This window comes from Suncus etruscus, chromosome 17 (assembly GCF_024139225.1).
Source record: "Suncus etruscus isolate mSunEtr1 chromosome 17, mSunEtr1.pri.cur, whole genome shotgun sequence".
In the NCBI taxonomy this organism is placed as follows: domain Eukaryota; kingdom Metazoa; phylum Chordata; class Mammalia; order Eulipotyphla; family Soricidae; genus Suncus; species Suncus etruscus.
The window spans coordinates 12,994,803-13,019,967 of NC_064864.1; the positions used below are offsets into that span (position 1 = coordinate 12,994,803).

Genomic DNA, 25,165 nt, shown 5'->3' on the forward strand with positions numbered 1-25,165 from the left:
CAATAAAGAAGTACAGTGAAGTGAAGAAAATGATTTGTTTGGGAAAAGAAGATGCCTCTACATTCATGTTATGCTGCTTATATGCTATTTAAAATATGGTTCACAGCACTGTTGATCAAATATTTTTCAAAAGGAAACTAAAACAAGATAACTAAGTATTATCATTTTAGGGATTTACTTGAATATATACTTTTGAAATAATATATACTTAATGTATTTTAAGCTCCACACTATTTCTGATGATACCAGTTTTAAAGTAATACTCTAATTTTAATTTCAATTAGTTTAGAGTATAATATGTTGAGATGCGTGGAATAACATTTAGAAATTATGGATTCATAGAGTCAAAGATGGACAATATTTACTGAAAAAGGCATTAATTTGTGGGGCCATATCAAAATGAATATTCATTGGTTTCAGTGAAAAGTTGTTTGAATTTAGACAAAAGTTGTATTTTTGTTTAAATACCTCTTAAAGATACAATGTTAATTATAATATTGATATTTATTTTTATTATTCATTTTAATATTTATGAATTGTTATATTGCTCTTAGCAGTGAAAAGAATATAACTGAATGGCACCAATATCTACTAAATGGTTGTATAGACTTAAGGACTTAAGTCAGGACCTATATTTTTAGAAACCACCCAAAGTAAAGAAAAGAAAGTAAACAACAAAATCTCTTTAACAGAAACTTAGAATAGATGACAATTAAAATAAAGGTCTTCAAAGAGTTGTATTATTACTCACATGAATTTTCTTTCTAAGTAGCAAATTGGGACCACAATTTCCCTGTGGTATTTGCCTAACAATTTAGATTCAGCAGTCTCCTTTTGCTGTTTTTAATTCCCTGCCTACATTTAATATTTATGCAATGTTGAATTAAATAAAAATCCTGTAGTTCTATTCTTGTTCATTTGTTATGTTTGGAGAAAGCTGTGGAAGAATTTAATAAAATATGAGAATATACCATATTATACTCATTATGAACATAGCAGCTAACTGATAAACTATTCTGGAAAATAAACATCCCTTTTAGACAATGCTCCCTTTGCCAGTTCTGAGTTGTTTTGTGTTCTAGCATGAATAAAGTTCTTTCGAAAAATATATCTGTAAAAACTCCTTGTAAGCTTTCCATTTCTTTTTATCAAAATTACCTATTAAAACTTATTTATACTCATTTCCCAATGATATTCTCTAATATCCTCATTCTTGATATTGATTCCTTCAAACTTCAATGAAATTGCCATTCACTGATACCCATCATTAATATTTTATCTTCTTTAAAATATTATCTATAGGTATTTCCTTATAAGTATTTTTGTAACTTTGTACGTCTTGAACACTGTCCAAGTTCTTAATTTGTTCCTTAATAATTAAGCAAGATCTTTGAATACTTTCATAATTTTTTTTTTTTTTTGGTTTTTGGGTCACACCCGGCAGTGCTCAGGGGTTGCTCCTGGCTCTACACTCAGAAATCGCTCCTGGCAGGCTCTGGGGACCATATGGGATGCCTGGATTTGAACCACCATCCTTCCGCATGGAAGGCAAACGTCTTACCTCCATGCTATCTCTCCAGTTCCAAGATCTTTGAATATTTTAAAATAAGTTTCTAATATCTGAAATTATAATACTAAATATTGTTCTTCCTCACTGAAAAATTTTACAGATTTCCTATGTTAAAGACTTTGCCCATTATAGATTCTAATGTTTCAATTAAATATGTTTTTTAATTATCTACATCTTAATAATAGGCCAGAGTAATAGAACAGTGGGTAAGGTGTTTGCCTTTCATGTCTCTGATCTCTGAGCTACGTTTGATCTCCTGCACCATATAGAGTCTCCCACGGCCTTCTAAGAGTGATTCTTGAGCGAAGAGCCATTAATAAGCCCTGAGTACAGCAACGTGTGGCCTATCAACAAACAAGATAGAAAAAAGAAACAATGCTTCATAGAGTTTGACTTTAATTAAGAAGTAAAATAAACTTGACTTTTAAACTCATTTCAGTCTTCTCAAACTTATTTGATCTGGGTAAATTACCCCCATCTCTGAATTTCACATGACTATCCATCTATCTCCAAACCAATACATAATTAAAAGTATGCCTACTTGAAGAATATTTCATATTTATTCACAATGCTTTTCTGTAATAACCTCTAAGTATTGCATCATCTCATATTACTAAGAATAGGCCCTTGTAAATATAGCATTGTTATTGTTATTTAAAATAAATAGCAGAGGGGCCAGAGCGGTGGCACTAGAGGTAAGGCATCTCTGCTTTGCAGGCACTAGCCTAGGACGGACTGCGGTTCGATTACCAGGTTTCCCATATGGTCCCCCCAAGCCAGGAACGATCTCTGAGTGCATAGCCAGGAGTAACCCCTGTGTGTCAACGAGTGTGGACCAAAACAAAACGAAACAAAAATAAATAGTAGAAAAAGCAGAAACATTATTTGGATTATTTCATCATCATCTTAGTCTTAAGAAGTTATAATTTATTTTTATTTTTATCGTGTATTTTTTTAGTTTGACTACTAGTGAAACAGTTTTTTTTATTTTACATTACATATTGTATGCGAAATATTTAATTGACGATTCTAGGCACAGGCACACTTATTAATTTTAGGTTTTCCCTTGAACTTCCTTTGTCCATGAACACTATGGGGTGTCAAGGCATCATTCGATATATATTATTTTTTAGGTAAAACATGAAGATGATCAAAACATGTCAGATAAAGTATTTGTCTCACGTTGGCCCTCCTCACTCTCTGCAAGTGATTTAAAAAAATGGCCTGCTGAAAACCAGGAAGATCTTCATCAAAACCCAAACCCAGTCATTCATTCACCTTGCTCCCAACTTCCAAATGGAGAAATGAGTATTTGTAGTTTCTCTCGCTCAATCTATAGTAATTACATATTGCAATCTAAGAAAGCAGTTCACATTGGCTTCCACTGATAATATACAATTCATCACATGATCCTTTTTTTTTTTTTAAATAGAATTCTGTTTTTCAAAGGAATGGATTTGTGTCCTGGAGATGTTTCAGTAGCTGAAGGTGATGGACTGACAAACAGGAAACTCCAGTTTAAACTTCAATGCCAACTACATTGGTTGTATATAAGGTGATTCTCCTAAGGTTATTCTCATAGCTATCATGGCTTCATTGAGCCAGACTTCACTCCTGATTCTGTGCTCGGAGATCACATCTGTTGATACTTGGGGAATCCATCTACTGCACTGGGGGAGGGAAGGCATGTTAATAATTGACAACATAAGCACCTTACCTGCTTTACTATTTCTTCCACCCAATACTGACCGGCGTGTGTGTGTGTGTGTGTGTGTGTGTGTGTGTGTGTGTGTGTGTGTTTACCATTTACATGTGTTCTTTGGAGGATTGTGTCTATAGGTTTTTTTCTCAAATGATGAAGACTTCTTAAATATGTTTGCTTGTTAATTCGTTCCACCTGAGAAATGCCAAATGCTTGAGCACAGCTAGAAAAAATACAACCTGTTAGGCATTAATATTTACGAGATAAATTAAGTTTTACTTTTATGTTTTAAGTTTATTTATCTCTATTTTTATAATAATACAAATCGGGGTCTTCGGCTCAGATGTAAGGAACTCGCCTTAGATGTGATGAACTAAGGTTTGATTTTGATAGCACATATTGTCCCCTGAGTACTTCCAGGAGAGATTCTTTAACACAGATGTGAAGTAATCCTTGAACATTTCTAGTGTGGCCCCCAAACCAGAATAATAATGATGCTGATAAGATGATGGTGTTTTATACACATGCTGTTGATATATTCCAGACTCAACACCAGATGGCCAAAATCCATATTTATTTACAGTTCCCTCTATCTATCTACCTTCATCCTAACTCATAGCTCCAGATCAGAGTACTATGAACATATCATTAGTTTATTTCCATTGCCAGTGTCCAATCACTTATTCTTCTCCTTTATATTTCACATATGAGTGAGAAATTCAGGTCTTAGTCTTTTTCTTACTGATTCAATTCACTTCCCCTAATTCTGTCCAAATAATTGCAAATTACAAACTTTTTAGTTTTTTTCCATTTTTTCTAGAGCTGTTGTAATATGAAGTAATGTATACATACAATGCTTTTATATTAAATGTACATGTGTTGCTGTATATTTAAAGTGTTTTTAGATTTTGTAAATTGTGAATTATGCTATGAGGAACATAAATGTGCCTGTTTCCTTTCAAATCAATGGTTTTTTTTGTATTCGTGTGGTGAATAGGAATTTATAGGATCATGGGGAGATTCCGTATTTAATTTTTGAAACATCGCAAAAGTAATTTACAAGGAGGTCAAACCAAGTACAATCTTACCATAAGTGAATAGTTATTTTATTTATTTTACCACTATCACTATTTGCAAATTTTTTAAAATTCTTTTCTTGTTTTGGGGCCACACCCGGTGATGCTCAGGTGTTACTCCTGGCTTAGAAATTGCTCCTGGCTCGGGGAACCAAATGGGATGCCAGGGAGTTGAACCACAGTCCGTCCTAGGTCAGCCCTGTGCAAGGCAAATGCCCTACCACTGCACCACCAATCCGGCCCTTGTTTGTGAACTTTTAATGTAGACTTTTCTAGTTATTATGAGGTAATATGTCTACTTTATTCATGTCACATGATAATCAGTAATGATAAACACTTTTTCAAAACTGTAGGACACTGGAAAAAGAAAATTTGTTAATTCAGTGATTGAGGACACAGGTAAATCTCACATGTATGGGACACAAAGAAAGCAGCATGAAAGAAAACAAAAGTTAAGATTGAGGGCTATTTGATTTCCAAGGTGGTTTTATAAATTTATTTAATTTCTTTAAAATTTTAATTGGGAGATTGAGCCACACCTGACAGCACTCAGAGTTTACTCCTGGTTCTGCACAAAGAAACTGCTCCTGGCAGGCTCAGTGGTCATATGAGATGCCGAGGATAGAACCTGTGTTGATCCAGGGTTGCCTGTGTACAAGGCGGATGCCCTACCAACTGTGCTATAGCTCTGGCCCCAAGGATTTTTGTTATATAAATGTCCTCATATATAGCAATTTTAGAGTGAAAATTATCCACATATTAAACTTTAAATGTACCTCTTGTTCAGAAGACTTAAATGAGATTTTTACTCTTCTTTATGGGTCCTAGAAGAATATAAAGATATCTATCATCTGTCTGTCTGTCTGTCTGTCTGTCTGTCTGTCTATCTATCTATCTATCTATCTATCTATCTATCTATCATCTATTTATCTATCTATATATCTATATATCTATCTACACATAATCAAATAATTGTATCTACTAGACAGAAAGGCAACTTTTCCTTGAGTGTGATATAATATGATTTTTATTAAATCATACATGTAAAAGTATATGAACCTTAGGAAAATAGTCAAATAAAATAATTATAAAGAAACAAATTTTGCTATAATACAATATAATACAGAAATTTATGCCATTTTGCTTAGAATTCACAAACCAATTTGCTAGTAGCATTTTATGGACATAACTGAGTTAGAAATCATCCGGTATCATATAGATTTTATAGAAAAATACTTTTCAAATAATGTTATTGAATTTTACCCATCATTTTAGGTTCAGAGAGCAGTGTTTGGTCAAAGTCACTACTTAAAAATATATTGCTAAACTATACTTTGATTTTTTTCTTTCTGTTATGAGTCACCTTTATCTACTTTAAGAGCATTGTGACTTAAAAACAGCCTAACACTCAAGAGTTTGTTTAGTCTTTAAGACTTGAATAATACAATATTTTCCTTTGAACACTTAATTTGCTTGTCTCTTTGTATCCTTGTTATTTTTCCAGAAAGAAATTTGTTAATAAAAGTTTGATCAATAAAAAATATCTTGTTGGGGTCGAAGCAGTGGAGCTAAAGGTAAGGCATCTGCCTTGCAAAGCACTAGCCTAGGACGAACCTCAATTAGATCCCTCAGCATCCCAGATGATCCCCCCAAGACAGGAGAGATTTCTGAGAGTATAGCCAGGAGTAACCCTTGAGCATCAACAGGTGTGCCCCCCCAAAAAAATCTTGTTTAACAACAACAAAAACAGAAAAACATATTATTTTATGGCATTACACATAAATACTTATAAGTTTTTTGTAAAATTTGAAATAGTGGAAGATGCTTTGAATTTTACTTGATGTCTCTAAAGCATAAATATATTCACTTGACAGATTCCTTTAAGTTCACTAACATTAAAATATATAGTTAAATGTAGACAGTTAAAATGATGGCATTAAATATATGTATTAAAATTGTCCAGGTATACATTTATTTTTCATAATTAAAAGGTACATACATATATGAGAGATACTTTAAATTTTACTTGATGTCTTTAAAGCATAAATATATTCACTTATGTAACTCCTTTGGGTTCACTAGCATTAAAATATATGAATTTAAATATCAGATTAAGCAAACATTTATATTTGTTATCTCTAATTATATATGATAGTAGAAAGACAACTATATAGAACTCCCAAAATTGGGATTAAACTGAAATTTTATAGAGAAAGAAAAAATATTTTTTGCCCTTGAATTTTAGGATTTATTTCAGGCTCTGCACTCAAGGATTACACCTAGCAGTGTGATCAGAGAACCATACTGGATACCAGAGTCAAATCTGGGTCATGAACACTTAAGGCTATTATTACATTGCATTATCACTCAGGACCCCTAGTTTTATTGTATTTATTTATTTATTTATTTATTTATTTATTTATTCATTTTATGGATGAAGGTGCACACCCAATGATACTCAGGGTTATTTCTAAGTCTTCATGCCAGTTGGCAAAGTGTTTGGAAATCCAGCACAGAACCTGGATAAACCATGTTTAAACCAAGTACCTTACGTGTTATACTATCTCTCTGGTTCTCTGACCCCTAGTTAGAATTTATATCAAAATGGAATATAGACATAATTTAAATCAAGTAATTCTATGTGACTTTTAAAAGACAAGATAGCTATTCAAGCTCTAGTATGATTTTCAATGCAAAATAATCTACGACCATCCTTTTCCTTACTGACATTTTCTAAATATTTTGTTTGATGGTGATTTCTATTTTATTTTTACTGGCATTTAATGTATGCACTTTCTGAACATGTAACTAATAAAGCTTTAAACAGGTGAAATAACACAGAAATAGGAATTGATTTTACATTACACTCCACATGTGTGATATCACTCATGTGTTTAATTTGTTCCTCACCTATCAGTATTTTTAAGTCTGTCTTCCATTAGCCAGACATTTTACAATGAGTTATAAAGAACTGGGAAGATTAAAATGCATTAAACAGGATTTTCATCAGTCTCTGCATGTGTATCTAGTATATAAATGATGTGTCATCTCAGATGAATATTATTGATTTTAAATAGATAAATTCAGTCATTTTCCAGTTTCTAATCCAGAATATGCATACTTAAAATCTATTATTTGGAATAGCTATTCAGATGTTTTATTGGAATAAATTACTATATCATGATAAAATTCATAAACTTACCTAAAATATATGAATACTAATATATTCTAATTGGCTTTCTCCTTTTTTATATCACCAACCAATCTGAAAAACACTTACTCTTATTTAACTGAACAGGTTTTAAGCAGTTCTTGAGAATTCAGCCAGTAGTGTTTTGCATTTAGCTGGAAAACATTCTACTATTCTAAATCCCTAGAGATCACACACTAACACAAATATCCAAAGCTTCAGTTTAAAAATCAAATAAAAACCATTTAGCATGTCTTAAGATAAATTGTGTTTGGGTGTGTGAGAGAGACAGGTAGCGTGTGTGTTTTTAAAAGCAGCTGTGGAGCAAAGGAAGCATTGTCAAAACTGTGGAAAATATAAAGTAAGTATTACATTTGTTTTATACCAAATATGAATATACATAAATATAAATATATGAAATGAATTTATAAATTTATATATAGAAGGGGTTTTTACCCATCTATTCATATCCATTACCTTCTTCTAGTCTCTGGGTATTAAAATATGTACCATTAATGCTTAGTATTTACATTCTTATGTGTGCTAATATTACAAATAGTAAATTAAAAAAATATCCTTTGATTCTCCTTTTTTTTTGTTTTTTATTTTGCTTTTGGGTCACACTCGGCAGTGCTTAGGCATTACTCCTGGGTCTATGCTCAGAAATCGCTCCTGGCAGGCTCGGGGGACCCTATGGGATGCTGGGATTTGGACAAGCATCATTCTGCATGCAAGGCAAACACCTTACCTCCATGCTATCTCTCCACCCCCTCTCCTTTTTTTTTAATTAAGAACTTTTGGGGTTTTTTCTATCAGTAAACATTGCCTGCATTTTGTAACTTTCTTTGCTTTTAATGGTCCTTTAATTACTGAAGCCTGGTATGTTAATTAAGACACTGTAATTGGTGTCCATATCAAAAAACATTCCTCATGGCACTTTCCATCTTTCAGCTCTATATGACTGTCTACTAAGCCTACTAATATCCAATTATATGAAAATTTCATTAACTCTTACCATAGCATTTATATACTTCTTTACCATGTAAGTTGCTCTCTTATTTATACCTCACATCTTTCCCCTTTTTACATTTATGTACTTGTTTTGTAAAGTTATTCCTCAGTTTCCTGAAAAATATACAATGCCATTTTTGTATAGATTAAGTGGGCATATAAACCTAGTGGTCTATAATTTTAAAAGAAAACTTGTTAATCTTCAGCTTTCCAGTTTTAATATTGAGAAGTCTAATACCATTAAGATCTATAATTTCTTTTATTGCCCTAGAATTTTAAGAATTTTTTCTTTAGTTAGTTTCGCAATTTTTATACCATACATTGGACATAGAAATAATATTCAAGATTTATTAAAAAAAAACTCATAAATGTTTATATAACTCAATAATAACCACAATAGCCAAATCAAAAATGAAGACTTAAATTCCAAAGAAGATAGATGAAAAATATACTTTATCGGCTATTATTAGTGAACTGGAAACCTAAAGGACAATAAGATTTGGCCTATACCTATAAAAAATGACCTACAGAAAAGAGAATGAGTGGGTAATAGTTTGAAGATGAAGAGGATCTCTTGCACTGCTGATGTAATATAAATTTGGAAATACCATTTTGGAAATTAAGGCACATTACTCATGTAGGCTGAAAGAAGAGTTACCTTCATAGCCAATAATATTAAAATGTTAACACAAAAATTTAAGTATATTGATTTATCTATACATATGTAAATATCTCCAAATGTTTAGAAAGTGTATGTACCATAGCAATTAAATGGCAACAACTATAATACCTCTCAAAAGATGGATGTCTAAAATAGGTGCTATAGATGCATAATGAATAATTATTTTTGAAACTTTCCTTAGTTTATATTCCAAGATTCCTTAATAGTTGCCTATTTTATTATATCTGAGTTTTTTTCATTATTTTTCATTATTTAATTGTTATTAATTTAAAGGCACAATAATTTTACCCTTTAGAGTCCAGGTAATTTTGTTTCACTGTTGATTTTACAGTTTTCCACTTTTCCTTGTATGTTAACTCATGAGAAAGACTTACTAGTGAGAGATCAGGAAGATCTGAGTGTCCAACTTCTGCCTACAATTTGAACTGATATTCAATTAATTCCCTTCTTGTCATTAATATTTAATTCTATGCAATGTATATATTTGTGCACATATATATGTATATGTTACATGTGCATGCAACCTAAACTTCCAAATTATTTGGCATTTATAATTATAAAATATTTAAGCCTTTCTTCTCTCTCCTCTCTATTTCCCTCCTTCACATTGTCTTTTATGTTCTTTCTCTCCTTTTTCTATCTTTTTATGTTTTCTTTCTACTTTCTTTTTCTTTCTTCCTTCCTTTCTTTCTTTCCTCTCTCTTCTTTCCTCTCTCTTCTTTCCTCTCTCTTCTTTCCTCTCTCTTCTTTCTTTCTTTCTTTCTTTCTTTCTTTCTTTCTTTCTTTCTTTCTTTCTTTCTTTCTTTCTTTCTTTCTTTCTTTCTTTCTTTCTTTCTTTCTTTCTTTCTTTCTTTCTTTCTTTCTTTCTTTCTTTCTTTCTTTCTTTCTTTCTTTCTTTCTTTCTTCTTTCTTTCTTTCTTTCTTTCTTTCTTTCTTTCTTTCCTCTCTTCTTCCTTCCTTCCTTCCTTCCTTCCTTCCTTCCTTCCTTCCTTCCTTCCTTCCTTCCTTCCTTCCTTCCTTCCTTCCTTCCTTCCTTCCTTCCTTCCTTCCTTTCTTTCTTTCTTTCTTTCTTTCTTTCTTTCTTTCTTTCTTTCTTTCTTTCTTTCGTTCTTTCTTTCTTTCTTTCTTCTCTCTTTTTCTCTCTATTATGCTGATATTATTTTATACTGCAGTGCTGCTAGACCATGTCACCACCAGTATAAATATTTATTCTCTACTATTACTCCAAGGTCAAAATACTCTTCAGACTTCTCAACAAAATTGTGATGTAAGGATGCTAAGGAGCACAGTTCTGTTGACCATATCTTGGTGTTTATTTCCACAAAATATTGCATAACCCTTTTCTTTCATTGTTTATAAGTTCTATGAGTGCATGTTAGTTGTCTTTCTGAATCACTGCATTTAACAAGACACTATAGATTTAACTATTTAACTTGTTCTTCCTATTCAGTTGGAGGACTGAGCAACCAAATGACACTGATTCAGTCCGTATTGAATCTCGGTGTTTAATGCATTATAGAGTCGTAAGTACCAGTGAGACAATGTGTACCTTAGGAAATATTGCCAAAATTTCTTCCTAAGTTAAAAATACATACCCATAGGCTTACCATATGTAGCATTATGCCACACATACACAAAAATAAATAAAAAAACAATATATATGGATTGAGAAATGTGATCAGAAATCTCAGTGTTTAACTGCTAAAAAAATGTCACGTCAGCTAGGAGTTAGTTTAGAACAGACTTACCTCAAGTGACTGTGGACTGCAGCTCTGTAAAAGAATGCTGGTTAATAGGGTAGCCTAGTTTTATTCAGATGTACTTGGAGATTGAGCAAAATTCTAAAGGAGCAAGAAAAATTGCACAGTGACTAAAAACATTGATCACAACTACTACAGTGTATGCTTCTATAATCTATCTCTCAGAGATCCCCTTGATGCTAACTCAGATGTAGATGGGCTTTACATATGAAAATATTACAGTCATATTGCAAAGATAAAGATACAAGAAAAGGTAAAAGATTGTGAGATAACCATATCTGATAACTTTGTCATAGTAAATCATTGTTGTCTACTTTAGACATAAATATGGTGAATTTTTTGTATTTTTTTTCAATGTGTATGCTTACTTTCATTTAAAATTAAAAAAGGTTTGGGGCCTAAGAGATAGCATGGAGGTAAGGGGTTTGCCTTTCATGCAGAAGGTCCCTGGTTTGAATCCCGGCATCCCATAAGGTCCCCCGTACTTGCCAGGAGCGATTTCTGAGCATAGAGCCAGGAGTAACCCCAGAGCACTGCCGGGTGTGACCCAAAAACCATAAAATTAAAAAAGGTTTCATATTCATTGTATTTTGGATTAGATTATTTTCAATGATGAACACTCACATTATTTAAATTTGTTTACTCCTGTTGATGGTCATTTGGATGTTCTTGAGGTTTCTGCAATGATTAAAATGAGGCTTTGCTATGGACATTTTCTACATTTCAAATGAGATTATTTTTATTGATAAAATAATTATAAAATCTACCTGAAAATAATAGTCATAGGCAACATATAAAAATACTATGGAGGGGGCCCGGAGAGATAGCACAGTGGTGTTTGCCTTGCAAGCAGCCGATCCAGGACCAAAGGTGGTTGGTTGGAATCCCGGTGTCCCATATGGTCCCCCGTGCCTGCCAGGAGCTATTTCTGAGCAGATAGCTAGGAGTAACCCCTGAGCGCCTCCGGGTGTGGCCCAAAAACCAAAGGAAAGAACAAACAAACAAACAAAAAACGTTGCAGTAGAAATTAGGAACAATAAAAGGTAAAAATCAGATACAGGATAAATTATAGATTTATAAATATATAGCGTGTCTAATATAGTTAATGATGTAGTATTAAATAATTGAAGATACTTAGATTATATCTTCAAAGCTTAAATCACATATATACAAGTGTTATATATGTTTTGGAATGACACTAGAATTATTGGAGTGATGATTTTGATACATATATAAATATTTAATCAATATATTGTATACCTAATACTATTATGAATAATTGTTATCAAATGGAACTTTTGATAGACTTAATATTGCAGTAGAACAATTAATAAGATAGGGTTATGTAATTTCTAATGAAACTAGGAATCATTTTAACATAAAATAAAGCATTATTAAACATATCTCTAGAAAAATAGTCCTCTCCTAAAATTCTAATCTCTCTGATAAAATCAGATATATTATCTCATCACACTAGATAGAGACATTACTTTTTGTTTGCTAATGAGAAACATTATTTGGGAAATAGGCAGAAGTCTAATGTATCAAATATATTGAAGTTATTAGATATTTTTCCTCACATATGGATTTGACTCTACTTTCCTTCAATATTTCTGCCAGGGTGGTCGTGCACTTAAATGTAGTATGAAAACAAAATCACATAACAAGCCATAAGGAAATGTTGTAGTTGGAATGGAATTTCTCTGAATTATGCACAATTTCTGAGACTAAATGGAATTCATCAACAAGATATTGATTTTGGCTGTTGTTTTCTGAGAGGTGATCCAAAATATCTTATACAAAATGTAGAAGATTTTCATAATAAGAATGCTCAAGTGTCTATACATGTTTTTATGCAGGCAGAAATAGGAGTCAAATTAGGTCACAAAAATTCAACTTTTGGCTTCCATTTTTTAGAAATCCATATAGTTGTGTGAAATTCAACACAATGCTCTCAATTTTCTATATTTTAGTCAATATATGATAGAAAAAGGAGATATACATTCCACAAATGACTTGATTTTCTCTAATTCATGTTAATTTATTTTAATTGACCTCCTACAATAAAAGCAATGTGAATGAAGAAGATGAGTGGTACAACTTTATGTTGAGTGCTACTTATGTATTCCTTTAACTAAAATCAGCTTACACAAAACCTCTTATACATAAATTCACTAAGGGAAGGGATGCCTTCCTAACCAAAGTTTGGATCTGTTTTAGAAAATAAAAGCAAAGAAAATGTACACTACCATTAACTTCTCTTCTGTTTTCAATACACAATCTCTCTCTCTCCAGTCTCTATTTTTATTTGATAAAATAATGCAGATGTCAAGAGTGACCATTGGAGTACATCATTATTAAAGGAAAAAATACAAATCATTTCACAATACTTTTTCTAGGTGTGTTTATTTTTCATCTTTAACACGGAAGCATGTGGCTATTTAGTTACTAAGAATACTTGAAAAAAGTGAACATAAAGGAAAAGGCTCGTTTTCATAAATGATAGACTAAATAGTTAACGTAATTAATGTTCCCAAGTAGGAAATTATTCTACTTTAAGAATCAATTTATTGATAAGGGCAGAAAGTATCTTATTATACTGTTAATTTTGGCATACAAAGTCTGGAAACAATAAGCTTTTTGTTTTGGTTTTGTTTGTTTTTGTTTTGTTGCCACATCCGGTGATGCTCAGGGGTCACTCCCAGCTCTGCGCGCAGAAATCGCTTCTGGCTTGGGAAACCATAGGGGATGCTGGGGGATCCAACCATGGTCCATTCTAGGTCAGTTGCGCAAAAGGCAAAATCCCTACCACTGCACCACCACTCCGGCCCTGGGAAAAAGTAACCTTTTACAGGACTGTAGTGAGAAAGGAACCCTCATTTACCTTGGTGGGATGTTGCCTCTAATATTTATCCAAAAATAAACAAGTGACCCAACAATACCACTTTTTGACATATATCCCCAAACACAAAATCATTTATTTGAAAAGTTAAATACACACCTATGTTCATCACTGGACTAGGTACAGTAGCCAAGATATGTAAACATCCCAAGTAAACATATACAAGGAAATGATCATCTGTACTTGTACAGCTCATTTTAATATCTCTCTTAATCTCTTAAAAGTGATTTCAGTACGACATATACTGCTTAATGTTCTAGTAGAAAACATCAGAAAGTTAATTCAGAAAGCCTTTCTATCTGAGAAACAGAGGAGAAGAAATCATAACACAAGAGAGGAACACTGCCACAGTCACAGCTAATAGAAATTTCAGGAAGAGATGAGAACAGATGTTAACACTTAGGTTGTATATAAAATTGCTAACTGAGTTAGGTGCTCATGAAAATGATCTATCACAGAAGGCTTTGTTGAGGGTTGATCATTACCAGTTGACTAACAGTCATACAATATCTGTCAATATACATTACTGATGAAAAATATTCAAAAATAAATTTTATTTTCTCTTCTGGATAGCAATGTCTTAAAGTTTCTTCTTGTAGTGAGTCGCGTCTATTTAAGCATAAAATTCTAAAACAAAGCTGAATTAATCAGGTGGATATTGAACAATGTACTCAATATCAATGAGTTGAGTTATCTTTCAGGGCTGAAGCAATAACACAGGGTGTAGGCCATTTGTCTTGTATGCAACAAAACAGTTTCTGTTTCAGGCATACTATATAGTCCTTTAAGGAGTAATTTCTGAGTGCCATTGGGTGTGTTCCCCCCCAAAATAATAATTATCTTTTATTTTATGACAGTGGATTTATAAAATTTGCATATGTAAGCAAGCAGAGATCTATTGAACATTTTATATTTACATACTAGTGGAAATATATCAGTCCAAGTAAATATCAAATTGCTATTTAAATTCAATTAAGGACAAACCATTTGATACTGACAAGCAAATTGGAGATCTGCCATTCTTTCATTTCCAATTTTTAAATTCTCAGTGATATTTCTACATCAGAATAGATTCCTTGCTGTATTTAATGCATAAGTGTTAATGGTCTAAGTCAATAAATAAATAAAATAATAAAGTTGAGTTCTTGAGGGGGATTTCAAATAGTTTTATTGTAGTTTATGACTCCAGACTATACTGAAATCCTAGACGTAAATTCAAAGTTATATGTTTGTTTGTTCAGTAAAAGAGAAAAATCAAATAAAATGTTCACTGTATGAAATAAATCTGTAAATACTTTATGAAAAACTGTCAATTGAAAATTCCACTTGAAGGGAATCAGCAGCAACATCACAGATTTATAACACAACGATATAGTGTTAAAGAGATTTTAACAACATAGGGCATCCCTCAGGGGCTACTACCAACTTAGTGCTTGAAAATAACTTTTGCAAATACTTGGGATCATGGAGTACCAATGATCAAACCCAGGAATGCGACATGCCAATCATGTTCCCTACTTCAGTGAACTATCTCTCCAGAGTCCTGACAGAAATTAAGATTTTTTAAGCTCTACTAATTTTATGAAAGAAAATTCCTATGAAAGTGTGAAGACAGTTTCATATTTGAATTCTTCATAGAAGATGGTTAAATAATTCAAGCTTTTGAATCATATGAGAAAAAAAATTTGTATATATAGGCAGAGAAAGATAAGTGTTTAATAAAGTTAAAAATATTATAGAATTCTCTGCAATCCATTTTTATTGTATTTTATGTATTTTGTCTCGGACTTAAGTCTAACATTTATTCTGAGTTAAATTTCACATGGTATGATATAGTAATATGATGTAATTCTTTTGCCTGTAATTATCCATTTGTTACACCATTTGGTTGTGACCACATTTTGTGTGTTTTTGGCTTTTTGTTGCCCTAATTTATCTTACCTTATATTTGAATGTTTATTTCTAGATTCTCAAATCAATTCATTGATTTGGTATTTGTCTTTATTTCAGACCATATTGCTTTTGATTTGGGTATTTGTCTTTATTCCAGACCATATTGTTTTTATTGTGACAGCTTAAATTATAGTTGATTTTCAGAAAACCACATACATCCTATTTTTTGGCAAATTGGAGGTATTTGTGTCTTAATACATGTTTGTATTTGTAGTATTTGTATAATGTCCATGAAAAATACAGTTGAATTTTCTATAGGAATAGCATTAAATCTGAGTAAAGTTGTTTTTTGTTTGTTTTGTTTTGTTTTGTTTTGTTTTGTTTTGGGGTCACACCTGGCATCACTCAAGGAATTATTTCTGGCTCTACGCTCAGAAATCGCTCCTGGCAGGCTCAGGGGACCATATGGGATGCTGGGATTCCAACCACCGTCCTTCTGCATTTAAGGCAAACGCCCTACTGCTGTGCTATCTCTCTGGCCCCATAAATCTGAGTAAAGCTTTTTCAACAATTTTAATATTTTAATAAATAAACCTAGGATTTTTTCTCCATGCATGTACTATTTATTTAATAGTTAAGTATGCTTCTTTGACATAACTTTTGTGATATTTGTGGCTCATACTTTTTATTAAGTTTTATTTTATCTGAGGCAATTATGAGTTTTTAATTTGTTTTTATAACTCTGGATTATTTTACTTATCTTCATATAATTTTATGTAAGAATGTAACAGATTTTGTGACCTGAAACTTTTCTATATTGCTTTGCCATTTCCAATCACAGCAGGTTCTATTTTAGGTATTCTATGTTTATGATCATGACATTTGAAAATGGTAGTTTTAACATTTTTACTAAATTTAGGAAATATATAGCTGTACAAGTTTCTTAATATGCAATTATTGTTTAATATTTATTCATGTTGATTAACTATTTATAAATTTTCATATTTTATTTATTTATAAACTGCATCATAGTATTAAAATTCAATCATTTTACTTCATTACAATAGAACATACAAATGAATATTGATTAATATCCTATTTACTAGAGATTTCCACTAATAATTTAGTTTAAGTAATTTCCTATGTATAAGGTTTTAAGTAAGGATCTATATGGGAAAACTTTTGATATAAAGAATGGTAAAAAGAACTTTTTAAAAATACAATTGCTTTATTGAACACCCGGAAATTGTTAATAGTTGAGTCTGTTTAATTAAGTATGTATCTCTGTTCCATTTTAAATAAATTTAAAGATCATTTGACTCTAAACCAACCTTATCTTACTAAAAATCAATTTTTACCAAAGGATGAATCTGAAATTGCATAATCTGCACATGAATGTCTCCACTTTGAAAAAGCTTTCTTTATTTTTAATATTTATTATCTTTTAATACAGAGACATTTTATTTTAATTTGATTGCCTTAAATTGCAAAGTTATTGTTAATTATTATTATCAATGTTTGTTGTGTTTTGACCATATAATAATCCAACACTAAATGCCAGACAATAATAAAATAGGCATGACTTTTACCTTGCAAGTATCTGGCCATGGGTGGATTTCTGACACTATACATGATTCCCTGGCATCACCGGAAGTGATCCCTTAGCACAGAGCTAAGAGTAAGCCTTATGAACTGCTAGTTGTGCTCCCCAAAAGCTGACAGAATGCAAATTAAAAATTAAAAAACCATTAAACAGTTTATATTTAAAATATAAAGTGATAAAAGTCAAAACATTTCAACTATGATTATCATTAATTTCATATTTTCAATTAATATCCATAATATCTCATGACCATAATATCTCAAGAAACAAATTTCTATATAATTGAGTTAGAAAAGTCATTAGATGCTTTTGAAAGATCTTAACTGATGAAGGAAAAATATAAAATGTAATTTCAATTTTGATCAAAATTGATATGAGGTCCATAATTTTGTAGTAAAGTAAGAAAGCTATTTATCATATTTATCATGTTGAATATCATCAACATTGTATTATGTATTTTCTTATTATAGAACATTTTGAAACATTTTAAAATTTTAAAAATGTTGGAAGCATTTATTTATGATTATACATCTTTTCTCTTAAATATGCCATAATTTCTCCCCCTTATATGTAAATAAATAAAATATAAATACAGGTATATATACTTTCAGTCCTACATATATAAAGATATATAAATGTTTATATATTTATAATATAAGACATTTCTCGTCTATGTTTGTGAATATGGCTTAATTACTGCTAAATGTAACAGAAAAAATTAAAACTGTTAATTTGAGGCAACATGAGTTACAGAACCTTAGCATATACTGAATTGTATGTTTTTGCATAAAGAAAATCTGGAAAGATTCTGAGAAAGCAAATAAGAAAGAAGACATAGATGTGCAATTTCTCTTGTAAACTGTACTCCATATTTTGATTCCATACTATATTGAGTATTCATACTGTTTTTATTCTTTTTTATTTACATATGCTAAATCTTAGACAAGACTATAAGGGGTGGGAACTATTCCTGAGTGTGTTTAAAAATGACCTGGTTATACTGGGTTTATACTAGGGGTTATACTAGGTTATAGTATAGGTTATACTGGTTATACTGGGGTTATACTAGGTGGTCAAATAACATCATTAGTTCTGGTGATCAAACATGGGTGCCTTGTTTCTTAGAATGTCCCTTTTCTCTCTCTCTCTCTCTCTCTCTCTCTCTCTCTCTCTCTCTCTCTCTCCCTCTCTCTCTCTCCCTCTCCCTCTCCCTCCCTCTCCCTCTCCCTCTCCCTCCCTCTCCCTCTCCCTCTCCCTCCCTCTCCCTCTCCCTCCCTCTCCCTCTCCCTCTCCCTCTCCCTCTCTCTCTCTCTCTCTCCCTCTCCCTCTCCCTCTCTCTCTCTCCTTCTCCCTATCCCTCTCCCTCTCTCTCTCTCCCTCTCCCTCTCCCTCTCTCTCTCTCTCCTTCTCCCTATCCCTCTCCCTCTCTCTCTCTCCCTCTCCCTCTCCCTCTCCTTCTCTCCCTCTCTCTCTCCCTCTCCCTCTCTCCCTCTCCCTCTCCTTCTCTCCCTCTCTCTCTCCCTCTCCCTCTCTCTCTCTCCCTCTCCCTCTCCCTCTCTCTCTCTCTCCCTCTCCCTCTCTCTCTCTCCCTCTCCCTCTCCTTCTCTCTCTCTCTCCCTCTCCCTCTCCTTCTCTCTCTCTCTCTCGCCCCCCTCTTAACCCTTCCCTTATGGTCCCTGTCTTCTGTAAATAAAATCATATAAAGTAGTTATCTCCATAGCTATAACTGTTAATAATTCAGAATAAGTTAAGAGATAAATAAATATTATTTATTGCCATTCATAGCATACTCTAGATTTAACAAAAGTGACAAAAGAAAGGTCAGTCACTAACTTCTAAATAATACAAAATGATATGAAATTAATCATTACAGGAGGCACTATAACATAGTTATAGTGAAGCTTTGAGCTTCAGTTAAACCATATATAGATTCTTTCTCTTTCTATAAAAAATTATAAACTTATGCTTAAATTATCAAACTGAATAGAGGATACAGAGAATATTAGCATATATATATATTGCAGTATCTATCACAATTGAAAAAATATTTTTGATGTGAATCAAATCTCATTTTTTCTTTAATTTTACATGATAACATCAACATTTTCTAAGTAAATATTAACTCAACAAAAGAATGTTGGCAGGAATTTCAAAAAGTGTCTTTTATATTGAAGCTGTCTTTGTTTTCAATAATTATGATAAAAGAGAGTATTATCTTACATTGCATATGTAAATTGTTTATATAGATTCAATATTTTGCTTTTCTTTTATTTGTGCTTTTCATGAGGTAATATTGATTTATTTATGCCTTAATGCTCTGGAATATCTGTAATAATTTTGTAGGAAAATAGGTTCTGTATAATACATTAACTTTGTGCACTAATGCAATAATTTATATACAAATACATACACTGTATATACAAATAAATATTGTAATAAATTTTCTTAAAAAAGAACAGAACATTTTTAATAATTTATTCTAAACACTAAGCAAATATACTTCACTTTTTTGTTTAATTTTTGGGCCACACACAGTAACACTCAGGGTTTGCTCCTGGCTATGTGCTCAGAAATCAATCCTGACTTTGGGAGACCATATGTCACACCGGGAATCGAACCCAAATCCATATTGGGTCAGCGGCGTGCAAGGAAAATGCCCTACAGCTGTACTATTGCTCCAGTTCTATTACTTCACATTTGCGAAACTAATTGCCCTCTTAAAAAGATGTAAGTTGCTCGAGACAATTAAAAATAAAATAAATATATGCAGAAATTTTTATTAGCTATATTTTATTTATAATTAACAGTAAGTATAATACTGTGCATGCATATAATAATAGAGATATAGCTATATAACATTTTGAAAAGGAGGGAGAGGGTGAACTAATATATACAAGTTCATAGATGAGAGACTTTCCCATTACTCGATGAATTGATTTATTTTGTTTTTAACCAAGTTTCCACTGCATAAAAGCAACCAACACCTGAATATGTAAATCAGAAAATTCCTGATATCAAGATTAATTATATGTTACTGTGATTCCTTTGGATCCATATTTTTGTTTGTTTGTTAGGTTGCTTGGTTTTGGGCCACACCTGGCAGCGTTGCTCTGTGCTCTGAAATCTCTCCTTGCAGGCTTGGGATGCCTGGGGTCAAACCCATGTCTGCTCTGTGCAAGATAGATGCCTTATCCTCCGTGTTATTACTCTAGCCTCTGGGTTCATCTTTAGAATCTAAATTTCAATATAATACCAAATTTGAATCTAAAGTTTAATAGAAATACTGGAAAGGAAACTTTATCACACTTGGGAATGGTATTAAAGGAAGTAGTGACCTGGAAAATAGTACATGATATTATGAAATATTCTGAATCAGCTTCCCTGACATTTACTATTAATTCACAGAAAAATCATGCTTTTATCTCTAAGTGAATATATGATATATCTTGTCTCTGGGACTGCTATGTCTAGTTTCTTTCCTGCTATCCAATCTCTTCTCTTATAAATAGTATCACAGCAGGGCAGCTGATAATAGAAACTATATATAATGTCTCTGTGATTTTCGCTATTAAAAAGTTAAAATAAGGGTGGGTCAAATATCCTGATTCTGAAGATAGTGATGCTTAAACTATGATGTACTAAATGAGGATAGAAAGTTAAATGAAGTATTTGTTTTGCATTTCTTTCTCATATATTTAAATTAATATTTATAGATGATTAAAATAAAATCAAAAAGATATTATTATGTTACAAATGATAGTTGGATAGCTAAATATTTATTTGAGTATATGTCATAATTTTAAAAGATGTAACTTTTTTGTTAGTACTTCAAGTCAAATGTAAATATCTGTATTTATTTTATTTTTTTTTGAGCAACACACTCCTGCCATTATGCCCAGGAATTACTTCTGGCAAAACTGAGGGATTATATGTGGTGCTGGGGATCAAACAAAGGTCAAACAACATTCAAGAGACAAGCATCTTACCAGTTGTTTCATTGCTCTGTTCCAACATCTGTATTTTTCTCTTTAATTACTTGGTTAATTTTCAATGAGCACATATTCTGCATGTCAACAAGAACAACAACAAAAAGCATTGAACTTCTAATGAGAGTTGTCTTTTAACAATAAGCCACACTGTATGTGTAGATTATAGAGAAATTAACGCATAAAAGATTCCATAATTTTTTATTGTGGCCCAAGCAATGACAGAGCAAGGAATCTGGGGACATAGAAAAAGCTTTCACTGAGCAATAGAGACCCAAACAATTTATAGATATTGGATCCCGTTAACAGACATTGAGTTCCAACAGTTGTAGGAGTCATACCATGGTAGTTTGAGAGTCTTCCTCCACTACTTGGAATTCTACTCCCAGGACTGATCTCTGAGGACAGAGCCAGAAACCAGCCTTAAGGACTAACAGGTGTGTACTCTAATACATTTCTATAAAAGTGTCTTTACTCTATAGTTGCCACCATTAGGCAAGCAAAGAACCTACTTTTATGACATCCAATGTATCTTTAGTTTCGCTTTTGCCACAGAAATCTGTGCTGACATTTATCCAGAACCTCAAATATGCAAGATAAAAGCTCTTTCACTGATTTATATTAATCTGTGGATCATGTTATATTTCATTGTCTTCAAGGCCAAACTAAAAAATTCTAAAAAATTAAAAGAAAAATAGCATCATTGACCATGTAGGCCAGCACAATTAGAAAGTCTTATGTGATCTTATCGGTAGATGCTATGTTTTTCTGCATGGTTTGCTTTTAGCCTTTACTCTCATGTTACAATTATCTCTTAAAATGCTTGGAAAAATTAAATTATTAATTCAGTAAGAATTTTTACCTGATACAGCCTCTTACTGTGGCATTTACCTCTCAATAATCATGGACACTCATAAATCCTTTCAGATTTATGTTCAAATATAACTTCTAAGAATGGTTTATATTATGTATCTTTTTTTTTTTTTTTTGCTTTTTGGGTCACACCCAGTGATGCTCAGGGGTTACTCCTGGCTATGCACTCAGAAATCGTTCCTGGCTTGGGGGATCATATGGGATGCAGGGGGATCTAACCAGGGTCTTTCCTAGGTTAGATGCATGCAAGGCAAACTTACCACTAGTGTCAGAGCTCCAGCCCCCAATGTAATATGTACTAATTCTATCTGGAATAGCAACCCCAGTTATAAGGCATTTAATTTACCATCATATACTTACCTCCAAAGTTCTCCAAAAAACAAACAAAAAAAGGGGGGGGCAGAGAGATAACAATGAGGTAAGGCATTTACCTTTCATGCAGAAGGTCATTGGTTCGAATCCCGGCATCCCGTATCGTCTCCCAAGCCTGCCAGGAGCAATTTCTGAGTGTGGAGCCAGGAGTAACCCCTGAGTGAGGCTGGGTGTAACCTCTTACCAAAAAAAAAAAAAACAAAGTTCTCAATGATATATTTCTACTCATTGCTATATCTTTTCTTTACCATAACTCACTAGATTTAAGTAATCTATGAATATAGATTTTGGCTGTCATAATAAATTCTTAATAAGTTTTATTAAATATAAGGAAGGTAATTTATTTATCCATTAACTGCAGAAGAAAATTATAATTTGTTAATTTAATGTTGAAAAATAATTTAATCACTATGCCAAACAAATTTTGAAGCATAATAAATTTCTCATTTATTTTTAGTGTAGTGAGAAACTGTGATATCAACAATTTTTTAAGAATAAAAAATATAACTTCTGTATCCATAAGGAATAAAATATGTATAGACACAAAAAAGAAAAGTAAAAAGTTCTAAATTCTTGGTAAAAATATATAGTAATCCTGGTCTAAGAGCACTTCCCATTGCAGTAGTAGGGCCATTAAGCTGGCCCCATAAGAATAATTTTTATTGGCTCTCATTCAACATCTACTTTTTCTATTTCTGGAAATTTGATGGATGAAAAATTTGTAGTACTTGCATAGAACCACAAAGGGTTCTAGCATGGCTACAATTTAAGGGGGGGCTAGAGCTGCATTTATTTGTCTTTCTTTGGAGAGAGTGGGCAAATCAGTGAACCCACACATCCCAAGGATGCACAGTAACTAACATCCTGGTTTTGTACTGTGGGACCACAACTCACCAAACTTAGAAAACTATATGTGATTCTAGGAATGAAACTGGGTCTTCCAATGTAGCACCTAAAGCCTACTTTCCCAAGGTACAATTTCTTTATTATTTTATTTTTGTCCACTCCCGATGACGCTAAGGTGTTACTCCTGGTTATGAGCTTAGAAATCACTCCTGGTTTGGGGGACCATATGGGACATCAGGGGATCAAACCATAGTCTGTCCTGGGTCAGCCGCGTGCAATGCAAACGCTCTATCACTGCACCATTGCTCAGGTCCCAGGTCTAATTTCTTTCAAAGACGAATAATCACTTCTTTGCTGTACTCCTTTGAAAAGCTGGAAAATGTCCAACATCAAATATTCACTATGCCTTAACCCTCAGTTTAGCTGAGACTACAAAAGACCCCAAGAGAAAGGATAAGTCCAAAGCTTCAACCAATAGAGGATGAGCCCTGTTCATGGACCCTGCCCAGACTGTTGAATAGAGAAACAGACTAATGGATTCTGCATTCTGGTTATACTTGTCTCTACATGCATTGAGGTGGAGGGCCAGATCTAACTGCTTTTTTTATACTAACAGTAGTGATGATGGTAATTATTATGATAGTAATAATAATAATTAATAATAATAATAATAATAATAATAAAAATAATAAAATGTTGGAAAGTGAGGAAGATCCACTCACCTCTCTACCACTTCAAAAACTTGCCAATGTCAGGTGTGACCAAGGCCCATATCAAAACAAATCAGAAGTATACTGATTTCCAAAATTTAATGAAGAGGCAGTATAGTAAATATTTAAAAAGCCCTCAAATTTAGCTGGGGATATTCATTCAGCAGATCAACTATCACCTGACTTTTTTTTTTTTTTTTGCAGACTTAGATTCCATTTCACAAAGTTTCTAGTGTTCCAAACTCAAGCAGTAGAATCTCCCTTTGGTGTAGACTGAGTTACTGAAAAAGTCATTCTGAGAAGATACAGGTTTTTGCAGCCAACAGAAAAATTTGACTTTGTTATTTAGGGCTCACTTCTGCTTCTAGAAGCCTACATGACACTTTCAGCTTCTCCTCATCAAAATGGAATCAGAGCTATTAGCTTAATTGATGCATGTTGGGGCCAACACTGTAACGTATCTGGCACTATGTGATGACTTTTCCTCTAAATCTCTGAATGTGTAGATTTTGGAGCTATATTCTCCTATCCTTGCTCTTAAAGTCACAAAAAGTTTAAATGATCTTTAGGACTCACTTTCTTTCTTCCCCATTCTTGCTTTCTTTCAGTGCTATCATCTCTGGCCTCTGTTGTCTGTTTTTATTTTTAATGTTCTTATTATTATTGTCTTAATGGTTCCTTCTCTGCCCTAACTTCACTCTCTCCACTATTTTTTGGGCAAGCTTCCTGGAATGGAATGATCCTCCTGATCCTCATCTCTGTTGTCTGTGGAATATTATTACCACAGTCTTTTTTTTCTCATATCCCAAAAATGATTGAGATCATGCTATGTCTATCATTGTCCATCTGATTCAATTGACTCAACTTAAATCTCCCATCCACCCAAATATAAGCAAACTTCATAAAAATCACATTTCTTAACAGCTGCATAGTATTCTACTGTGTAGATCTATCACAGTTCCTTTAGTCACGTTGTCTGTGGTCAGGTA

At 32.6% G+C, this 25,165-nt stretch overlaps 1 protein-coding gene across 1 annotated transcript in view; it reads left to right on the top strand.

The window, feature by feature from the left end:
* Positions 1–25,165, top strand: part of PCDH15 (protocadherin related 15) — a 1,226,762-nt gene that overhangs the window by 260,128 nt on the left and 941,469 nt on the right. The window lies entirely within an intron of this gene.